This window comes from Octopus bimaculoides, chromosome 5, assembly GCF_046866305.1.
Source record: "Octopus bimaculoides isolate indiv1 chromosome 5, ASM4686630v1, whole genome shotgun sequence".
Lineage (NCBI taxonomy): Eukaryota > Metazoa > Mollusca > Cephalopoda > Octopoda > Octopodidae > Octopus > Octopus bimaculoides.
Genome location: NC_142932.1, coordinates 126,681,891 through 126,693,715, shown reverse-complemented (window position 1 = coordinate 126,693,715; position 11,825 = coordinate 126,681,891). Strand labels below are relative to the sequence as shown.

The window sequence follows — 11,825 nt, the reverse complement described above, 5'->3', positions numbered from 1 at the left end:
TACACAGACACACACGCGTACACGTACATACATATATATACCCACATACATATATAAGCACACATGCACCCATGCATACACAAGCGGAGTCTCCACTAGAGACACAAGCAAGAAGGCCGGCTCATCTCACCTCCTCCGCACTGTTATAGGACAGACGCCATTCTGGCCACATCCCATTTCAATAATCAGTGGAAATAAAACTAGAGACGAGGCGTTATTTAAGAAGGATGTTAAGTTCAGCCAATATTATATATATATGTATATATTTGTAGCATATTGTCTATATTATTATTTACTGCCAAAATAATCTCGTTGGCAGTTTTCCCGCTGTCATCTATATTACACTTAGATTTCGTATCCGATCGGACCTCAGAAGACCGCGTTAAGATAAGATCTATTTGAAAAAGCGAAGGTAAATAACTTTAAAAACATTTTTTTATTGTGTTTGCAATTATTAACGTTTTCTCTTGTAACTTCGCTGTTCATCATGAATGATGGGAGCTTTTTCTTGGTCCGTTTGTTAACTATTACTATTACTATTATCATTATTATTATTATTATTATTATTATTATTATTATTATTATTATTATTATTATTATTATTATTATTATTATTATTATTATTATTATTATTATTATTATTATTATTATTATTATTATTATTATTATTATTATTATTGCTGCTGCTGCTGTGTGCTGGCAGAGTCGTTAGCATGCTGGACGAAATACTTAGCGGTATTTCGTCTGCCGTTACATTCTGAGTTCAAATTCCGCCGAGGTCGACTTTGCCTTTCATCCTTTCGGGGTCGATAAATAAAGTACCAGTGAGGGAGTGGGGTCGATGTAATCGACTTAATCCGTTCGTCTGTTCTTGTTTGTTCCCTCTATGTTTAGCCCCTTGTGGGCAATAACGAAATAGGTATTTCGCCCGTCGCTACGTTCTGAGTTCAAACTCCGCCGAGGTCAACTTTGTCTTTCATCCTTTCCGGGTCGTTAAATTAAATACCAGTTGTGTACTGGGGTCGATCTAATTGACTGGCCCCCTCCCCAAAACTTTCGAGCCTTGTGCCTAGAGTAGAAAAGTTTATTATTATTACTATTAAGGCAACGAGCTGGCAGAATGGTTAGCACGCCGCGCGAAATACTTCGCGGTACTTCGTCTGCCGCTATGTTCTGAGTTCGAATTCCGCCGAGGTCGACTTTGCCTTTCATCCTTTTGGTGTCGATTAGATAAGTACCAGTTACGCACTGGGTCGATGTAATCGACTTAGCCCCTTCCTCCAAAATTGCTGTCCTTGTGGCAAACTCTGAAATCATTATTATTGTTGTTGTTGTTGTTGTTGTCTTTAAGGCGGTGAGTTGGCAGAATTGTTAGCACGCCGGACCAAATGCTTAGCGGTATTTCATTCGCTTTTACGTTCTGAGTTCAAATTTTGCCCAAGTAGACTGCTTTGCCTCCCTGCAGGGTCCGTAAATATAACGTCCCAGTTAAATACCGTGGTCAGTTTAATCCGCTAATCTTCCTCAAAATTCCAAACTTGTACCCACCACCACCTCGAAAAAACCCATTCATCTTATTGTTATTATTATTATTATTATTATTATTATTATTGTTGTTGTTGTTGTTGTTGTTGTTGAGTGTCTTCTCACGTTCGCCATGAAAAATGTCCTCTCCAGCTCCTCTTTCAAATTTATGTCCTCCAGTCAATGTAGTAAGTTTTTTATTTCCACATTGGGAAGGGGGTCGGTAAAGAGACAGAAAGTTTTCAAAGCTTATGACGTTTACTTCTGAACCTCGCTGTTGTATCTCTGTGGAAATCCAAGCCGAGTCGACTTCATATTCATTGATTAAAGCCCAGTTCTGTACTGCAGTCTGTTCCCTCACTCTCTCTCTCTGTCTCTCTCTCTCTGTTTCCCTCTGTCTCCTTCTCTTTCCATCTCTCCATCTCTCTCCCCCTCTCTCTCGCAATGTTCTCATTATCCGAAGTACATATATCATTGCAAGGAAACAGATGTCAGCCGATCCAGTTAAACACTGGACTAAATATTTTGTGCCATTTACTACATTCACACTGTATTTTATTCTCGTTATTTTTTTTTTTTTATGAAATTCCTGCCAAATACCGATTTCGATCAAATTATCTGCCAATCACTCCGTACCTACTCGATACTGTTCACCCTTGGCGCGAATATAAAAATTTCCTCATATTTTATTAAACCAAAGAAATTAAATTTGCCATGATAGGGCCATGGATTGGCAGAAACGGTAGAAGAGTGAACCAATGTTTCCGGGATATGAAGCCACACCTTTACGTATCTGAGATCACCTCACATCAAATAAATCTTGCTTTACGGACTTCCGGCGAATAATAAAATAACAGGGAAGTATTCAAGAGGATGTTGTTAACTGTTTCCTACACCAAACATCTTTTATACGTACGTTCTTTCCGTAGGGTTAAAATGGCTCTCCGTCGGTTACGACGACGAGTGTTCCAGTTCATCCGATCAACGGAACAGCCTACTCGTCAAATTCACGTGCAAGTGGCTGAGTACTCCACAGACACGCGGACCCTTAACGTAATTCTCAGGGAGAGCCAATGTAATACAGAATGTGACAAGGCTAGCCCCTTTGAATTACAGATACAACTCATTTTTTTCCAGCTGAGTCGACTGAAGCAACATCAAATAAAGAGTCTTGCTCAAGGGCGCAATGCACCGCTGGGAATCGAACTCACAAACTTACCAGCGTGAGCTGAATACCCCTAACCACTAAGACATGCGCCTTCACTTCATATGATTAATCATATAGTAACTTCACAAAGTTAATACAGCAGCTCTAGACTACAGGATTATCTGCAGTCATAAATCTACACTTTTTCGATCTCATCTGTAAGCTTATTTCTGAGTGTGCTCGACTTACCAACTTCTGAGACGCAGAATAACGCCAAGGGAAGTGACTCTGAGGGAGTCATCGTGGTACGGTTAACTTCTCACCGCTACCATGACAACAACCGTTATTTCTTCTAATATAATAAATGCGAATGTCAGTGTGTCACACATTTTTTTTCAACTTTACTCCTTGAGGCCGTAGCCCAACATACACCATTTTGGAGTTAGTCGACTCCGTGAGTAAATTAAAAACATTCCGGGCCGAATCTGGACCCACAATCCGGAAATTTTGGATTCCCAAGTTTTCATTCCTGCAATTGTTTTCGGCGCTTTTTTTTCGTGATTTTTTGCGACAAATTTTTTTGTACGATAATTTTTATAACTTGGAAATAAATTTTGGGAATAATCGAAATTAATTGCGAAATCCAGCGATTATATTTTGGCGATTGTTTTTGTGATTTATTACGACGAATATGATCATCATTGGTGGAAGCAGTTGCAACAAATTCTCCAAAACAAGTCAGAGATCTGTTTGCAGATCTTCCCATTCAGGGCCAGTTGCTTAAAATCCGCCTGACAGGGCGGCTTTTGAGGTAGTTAACTATAAATTTGAAAAATCAGTCAAAGGAGAAGAGATACAACTAGACGACATTTCCAAGCAGTTAAAATGCACTCATCTCCGATATCCAAGTGGCTAAAATGTGTTCAGCAGAAGGGTACCTAAGAGTCAACCTGAATGCGGCTCAGCCCTGTTAGAGTGCCAGAAATTAAGGACCGAAACACTTGCCTGACTGGGGTTTCTTTTCTGAAGACCTTCTCCTGTCCAGCTCTCTTAAGGGTTTCTTACCACCTCTGACGAAATCAATATTTCAAACCTAATTTTGTTTTATTACTTCCCTACACCAATTGCTCCTTACTTCAACTCTTTCTTATTTTCCCCACACATCCGATTCCTATGCTTTAAATTCCCCAATGTTTTGAAAATCTATTTACTTGCAAGATGGGATATTTTTTTAAATCTTCCCTTTTTAGGTGAAGCCCTGTGTTTTTCATTCTTTATTTCGCAATGTTAATTTCATTTCGTTCACTTTTTGTTCAGAAATATATTAATGTTACCTCCTTAAGCTTTCTTTCGTTCCTACGTTTGCGTGTCTGTGAGCGTGCACATGTGTGCATGTCTTTATCGATTAGTATTAATTAGCATACCCTTAAGATGGCGAGTTTGCAGAATCGTTACCACTCTGGGCGAAATGCTTACTGGCATTTCGTCTGCTATTACGTTGAGTTTAAATTCCGCCGGGATCGTCTTTGCCTTTCATCTTTTCGAGGTCGGTAAAATGGGTACCAGTAGAACCCTGGGTTCGATGTAATCGACCTGCCCCCTGTCCGAAATTTCAGGCCTTGTGCCTATAATAAAAAGGATTAATTAGCATATTCTTAAAGCGAGGAGTTGGCAGAATCATCAGCACTCTGGGCGAAATGCTTGAGGGCATTTTCTGAGTTCAAATTCCGCCGAGGTCGACTTTGCTTTCATCCTTTCGGGGTCGATAAATTAAGTACCAGTTGCGTACTGGGGTCGATCTAATCGACTGGCCCTACGTCCCCGAAAATTTCGGGCCTCGTGTCTAGAGTAGAAAAGAATGCTTGATGGCATATAACCTGTCTTTGCAAACTGAGTTCAAATTCCACCGATGTCGATAAAATAAGTACCGACTGAACACTGGATACGAATTGCTGACCATGTGCCAAAATTTGGAATCAGTAAATAGACTGAGGCCACATGTATTAATGATGTTTCCTCGGACATGGTACAATAGTCTTGAAGTGCTAAGAACTGTTGACTCTCTTATGTCTACAGACTGATATACAACTGATGCATCAGCTGCAGCAACATAGTGCAAAATATTAACTGGTACTCCGTCGGTTACGATGACGAGTGCTCCTGTTGATCCGAAGAGTGCTCCAGTTGGTCCGATCACGTGAAAATAACGTACATGTGGCTGAGTACTCCACAGACACGTGTACCCTTAGCGTAGCTCTCAGGGATATTCAGCGTGACACAGAATGTAACAAGGCTAGCCGCTTTGAATTACAGGTACTTCTCATTTTTGCCAGCTGAGTGGACTGGAGTAACGTGACGTAAACTGTTTTTTTCAAGGACACAACGCGCCGCCGGGAATCGAACTCACGACCTTACGATCGTAGGCTAAAGACTTTAAGCACACAGCCACGCGCCTTCACTCGTACAGAATCTGTAACGTACGAGAAATCAGTGATAATAAGCGTTTCTTGCGTCGACAAACATCAACCAAGGGGAAAGGGGGATTGTTCAGTGATGTTGACCCTAGTATAACTGGTACTTTATTTTATTGATCCCAAAGGTTGAACGGCAAAGTTAACTTCAGCAGGATTAGAACTCAAAACCTAAAGACTCAGAACAGATACTTCATAGCATTCTCTTCAATGCACAAGGCAGTCTACCAAATTAACGTACCACCACCACCACCACCACCACCACTACCACTACTACTACTACTAATAATAATAATAATAACAATAATAGGAGCATTAGGGGAAGTTTCTAAGGGCTTTGAAAAACATATGAAGAATATTGGAGCTGTTGTCAGACTCAAAGTGATCCAGAAGACAGCATTGTTGGGTACAGCTCGCATTCTAAGGAGAGTATTGTCTCTTTGAGTCAAAGAGAAGGTGCTACTTGAAACCTTTGGTGATTTGTTATTGCCTGCTTTCAAGTAAAGAGTAACCGGTAATTAAGAACCATCCGAGAGTCTTTCATAATAATAATAATAATAATAATAATATTAATAATAGTCGGACAAGAAATTAGAAAACAATAGACCAGATATTATAACCACAGATAATGAAACACGAAGTTACTTACTTATCGACCCATCATGCCCATTTGATTCGAGGATCGCAAAGAAAGAGGACAAAAAGCAAAAAGCAAAAGAAACAATCTCCTAAAATTTGAAATAAGAAGAATTTAGAGTATGCGAACAGTTAATGTGACGATAATAATTGATGCGCTGGAATCAGTAAGCCAGGATATAGACAAATGGCTGAAGGAGATTGAAATAGAATGCTCGGTAGAGCTCCTACAGAAAGATTGTCTCTTAGGGACAGCAAGGATTATCAGGAGGGCCCTAAGCACTTGATAAACTGCTGAAAACTTGTGGATACTTATGGTTACAAGTGTTAACCAGCTATCCACATAATTCCTACCAGGAATAACACCGAACCTGTGACAAACCAAAATGATAATAATAATCCTTTCTATTACAGGCACAAGGCCTGAAATTTTTGGGGGAAGTGAACTAGTCGATTACATCGATCCCACTGTTTGACTGGTACTTAATTTATCAACCCCGAAAGGATGAAAGGCAAAGTCGACCTCGGCGGAATTTGATCTCAGAACGTAGTGACGGACGAAATATCGCTAAGCATTTTTCCTGGCGTGCTAACGATTCTGCCAGCTCGTCGCCTTAATAATAATAATAATAGTCCACTGGAGGCTATGTGAAAAGTACGGCCTGAACAGAGCACGAAAATGTTACGAACATGTACCAGAAGGAGTCACCGAGAACAAGGAATATAAGAGACTGAGATTTTACAAGCCAATGTGACTCCCTAATTGAGACTTGGAGACCAGATATTCTTGTCGTAGATAAAGGAAAAAATGGAAACCAAGATCATAGACATTGCAATACCTGGAGATGCACTCATAAATGACAAAGAACTAGAAAAGATTGGAAAGTACAGACTACTAAAAGATGAAATTTCAAGAATATGGACTATGAGGAGAGTGTCTGTCATTCCAGTAGTTGTAGGGATACTTGGAACACTAACAGCCAAGTTTGAGAAATATGTCAAAGAAATTGGAATTAAAATGGGAGCAGAGTAAGTCCAAAACACTGCTCTGCTGGAAACAGCTAAGAATTTGAGATTGGTACATGGATGTTGAATGTCTCCCACGATAATTAACAACCAAGTATCAAAGCTTATAATGTGCGGAAAGAGATCCTGTGAGACCTCTGACAGCAGTTTGCTCTCTGCTCTCACAGAATCTACCAGAACAAACAAGACCAAACGTTCTGAGAAGTATAATAATAATAATAATAATAATAATAATAATAGTTCCTGTAGTAGCTCAAGAGTTAGTACATACAAATGAGAAGATTCAAGAAGAACAACCTTGAATAATGGAGCGCATAACGTTGAATGGTTCCAATAGTTGGCCATTCATTCCAGCCACTGAGTAGATGTTACTGTACATTGCAGCGATCCAACCGCAGAAGATTGGATCGAAACCGGTTGCCGTGAGGACAGCTGCACGTGTCAACCCTATTGAAAGCTTTCGATTGATCTAAGTTGACGTGGACGCCACTTTTACCATGTTCCCTACCCACCCTCCCTATGATGTATCGCGTGAGGTGCAAGTTGCCGTGGATTGACCTGCTCAGGGTGGCGCACTTCCAACCAGATTACCAATGACAAGCGTCATGTACTTCACAAACCCCTTGGCCTAAATCCTAGAATCTGTGTTTTATAGAGTTATAGGCTAAAGAAAATTATCAATGTAGTCCCCCTTATTTATGTCCTTCCTCAGCAGCGTAACCGCCTCTCGACTCACAGAACTTAGGATTCTGCCTTTCTGCTGCCAGTTGTGGTAGATATTTTGCACCCCTCTCATATCAATTAACACCACACAGCCCAAAGTGCGTAAAAGATGACTTCCCAGTCACCTACTCGCACTAATGAACGGGACTCCTCTAGGTGCCTTCGAGTGTATTGCCCCTGACGGAGTAGAAACAGCTACGAAGTTGAAGGCACCTCATTTGCTTCTGTTCATGTCGAGGGCCACTACCTTACCTGTTGGTTCCCAGAAAATCGTCCGTATTATGAAATCCAGAGCCTTCCGAAACGAGACCCTAACCCTAACCCTAACCCCATTTCACAATCCTGGGTGACTTGGAAATAAGTAGATCTCGTATCCAACGAAAATGAACATGGAAGGTTGAGAATTAGAAGCCTTGGTCTCGCTGATTGCAACCACATCTCTATCTAGTGATCTGAGATCATTTAGCAGATGGCCCTGTTTCAAATGTGACCCTGCGTTGAGCAAGAATATTTGACTGGAGGGAGGTTAGAAAAGATCACTTACCGTATGCTTATTGCGGGCCAGGCGACTCATCTCTGGTTGGCTGTCAATGTTTCCACAAACAGTTATTTATATATATATTTTTTTTTAATTGATATTTCTCTGAAATCTCCTATTGTATCGGGATACTCGTTTCTTTTCATGGTATTGTATATGCTTTGAGTGGTTTGGATGGTTTTTATGTGCTTTTCGTTGGCATGAGGAAATCATTTTGACTGCATCTGTACGCGTTTCATAAATGCTGTTGTTTGTATTTATGGCAGTATAATTTATAATGTTTCTAAACGGCTATCGTTAATTTTGGTGCATAATGGGGTTTGCTGCTGTTTGCGATGGCATTTGTCTTTGTGGTGGTGGTGATAGTGATGGGGATGGTGGTAGCGATAGTAGTGGTTTTGTTGCTGTTGTTCGAGATGAGGTTGATGTATCGTTGTTTGGAAACATTCCTAGCGTCCGTTTGCACTTCCCAGCTTTCTGCTGGATCTTTTCATCTCTTTTCTCTTGTTTATTGTTTCCATTTTCCCTTCTCCACTGCCTTCACCACACGATATGTTTGTGTAGTCTCGACCGGGGAGAAGCATATATTAAGGGCCGTTATATTTTTGTATGATTCTTGTTATTTAAAAGCTTTCAGTTGTTGTGGAAGTGGATGTGGTGACTCCTGAGGGTGGGGTTTCTCTTTAAGTTATTCTTGTTGCTGTGGTTTCCACTGTTTGGTTGTTTCTGCTGCTGCTGCTGTTCCTTTTGGTTTCTCGGCTGCTGCTTTTAATATTGCAGTTGTTGCTGCCATTATGACTGTTGCCAATGCACGCTGCACGTTCGTACTGTTGCTGTTGCGGAGATGGTGTCGACAGAAGTGAGGAAGGGGGTTACACTTTCTTCATTCGTTTGGATCGACAGTTCCATGCTTTTGCCCGATCAATTTTTTGCTGCAGATTCTCAATCAGTAGAATATAATCGAAGAAAATCGCCGCCATTAACCAGCAAATTCTTCTCTTCTTTTACTTGTTTCAGTCATTAGACTGCGGCCATGCTGGGGTACTGGTTTGACGGTTTTTGTTGAACAAATCGACCCCAGTATTTACTAATTATTTTTCAAGCCTGATACTTATTTTATCGGGTTCCTCTGCTGAATTGCTAAGTGTATATATATATATTTCGTTTTTGTATTTCGTTTGCAAGATTCTTTATGTGAATTCGTGTGTTGAAGCATACTTTATTGTGTCTGGGGAGAATCATTCTGTTTGAATGCCATATTAATTAACACACTCACCGGTTCGATCTCCACTCATTTACTTATTTACTTTTTCTAAAATGTCTGTTGCTTCTTGCAACTTCTTCAATTGTCTAACTACCCAGACAACCGTGACCTTAGTAGATTCTTCCCCATCCGGTCACAAAGGGGAGACCACCCACCACCACCTCGGCAGTGAAGAAAAGCACCACAGACCGCTGGAGTGGCTGGACCATATCCACCCAAGACCCTGAGAACAGCAGTCAGGTGAAAAGAATGATTGCACATTCAATAGGGGCTAGCATAAGAACTACCTTGAAGAACTTTAGTTAGAGACTATGAACGACAGAGTGCAGCTTCTTCACTCCTATTACATGAAACCCTTCAAAATATGCTGTTCACAAGAACTCAGCTTTGTCACACATGAAAATCAACATACTGATAGCAGACTTAGTTAAGGTAATGAACAATATGTCCTCACTATGCAAACCCTATGAAACGAAGAAACATGTACAGGACTTCATGTACAGGACTTCATGCACCGCATGCAATTCTCTGAATATGACCAGAAAGATAGGGTTCGGGTAAAAATGGGAGCTAGAAAGAAGTTAGCATTATATGTAATGAAACCAGTGGTGCCTGCCCTAGAGACAGGGGTAGAGACTCGAATAGGATACAAAGAGCTTGTGACAAAGTAAACAGAGTGAACACGTGGTACAAGGCCGACAAATGTATCAAGAAGTGACGTTTATAGAGGCCGTAGCTCATGGAGAACTAACCCGAATATTTAAGAAAGCTCTGAAGGAGGCCAAACTCAACATTAAAATCGCTGAATGCCAGGGAGCTCCACCAGGTCACGGTTATGCAGGACGTACCCCTTTGTGAATACCACGTGCACCAATAAGAACTGTATGATATGTAAGATTACAGCATAAGATGCACAGAAGATGCTTGTAGAGGCATGAGCATGACATACATTGGTGAGACATCGAGAAGCATTGTGGAGAGACTAAATAAGCATTTGAGACAATATGACGACAAAAAAAAAACAGTCCTCCATACTTTACCAGCATGCCCAAGACCAAAATGGAAGCACACTGGGTCTACTTGGCATCTGCATTTTATCCAGGCACCCAAAGGATCCTACACTCAGACAAATACAAGAGTACGTCCACATAGGTGAAACATCTCCGTACTAAATAGGAGATATACGTTGACGGTAATGATCCCTCAATACCCACAGTTTATACTTACACAGGTAGATTTGTTAGTAGGCGCATACATACATACATACATACATACATACATACATATATATATGTTTCTTTATTGGCCACGCAGGGCTAAACACAGAAGGGACAAAATACAAAGTAGAGCTTTTCTTTTTGAGAGGAAAAAAAGGCGGGGTGGTATTTCGATCAAAAGGGATCGTGGAGAAAAAAAGGGCCGATCAATAAGGATCGTGTATCACAGAAATGTCATAATGTAAAAAGGGGAAACAGATTAGGTTTATCCGTGGAAAGAAAAGCCTACTGAAAAGACGACGGTAACCTCGGGTAATAATGTCATGCAAAAAAAAACGCATTACAGTAAGTGACTCTTTTTTTTCCCTTTCTTTGTTTGGTTCATAGGATTATGATCAAGCTGGCTCCGTCATTCACACAGGCCATCCTTGCTACATTCACACATCTTTTTTTGAAGCATTCAATGGATATAATTTCCCTCTCTACTCTCACCTTCCTCCAAGTGATACTTGAAAAAGTTGATGAGAGATTCACCAGAGAGGAAATTGCTTGTCTCTAGACCTTTTAGACGCATCCACCATGCACATTATTTCGCCATAGCCACAAGTACGATGAAAATGGCTCTTCCTTCCCGTTTCAAGGAAGGAGGCGAGACAATATTCACAATAGACTCGGTTGATAAACCGACTCGTCCTACACGCGATAGCAGTCCTTTGATATAGGCCCACAAGTCGGAAATAGTTGGACACTGTACGAGTGCGTGCAGAACAGTTTCGTCACTCTGACCATATCTAGGGCAGGTCGACCCCATGTTTCTCGAGCCATGCTTGTAGAGCCTATCCCGAACGGGTAGCGCTTCTCGAAAGCACTGCCAGGCCAGTGATCTCTGGAAGTTGTCCATAAGTCCCGGCCCGAAAGTTGTCTTGAACAGGCGGATCAGGTTTGTCGACGCCTAGGTTCGCCCCGAGATCGTCGTCGTACCTCCCCTCCACTAATCCTCTATAAAATGCGTTAGTTGTGATGCAGACGCTCAAAGTCGACCTGGGACGGCAGAGTTGCTGGAGAGCAACGTGACACTCGCGGTGCCATTCGCCCTTCCTCGGCCTCTTCTTGATCCACGTCTGCAGTTCGGTCATGGAAACGAGCTGCGGGAAAGCGCGCCTCACAAACGGCGAACACTTGTTCATCGTCGTCTACATAGAGCCGCAGATGTCGCAGTCTCAGCGCGTGTCTGCGCATCATCAACCACGGCATGCTCAGCCCTCCAATGGGTGTTGGC

General features: G+C 41.4%; 1 protein-coding gene across 1 annotated transcript in view; it reads left to right on the top strand.

Annotated features, from left to right (window-relative positions):
• The first annotated feature begins 224 nt into the window (after positions 1 to 224).
• The window catches only part of LOC106867831 (uncharacterized), a 38,735-nt gene continuing 27,134 nt past the window's right edge, over positions 225 to 11,825 (top strand). The window contains exon 1 of the mRNA XM_014912859.3: positions 225 to 412. The gene's annotated coding sequence lies outside the window, so the exon portion shown is untranslated. The remainder of the gene's footprint in view (positions 413 to 11,825) is intronic.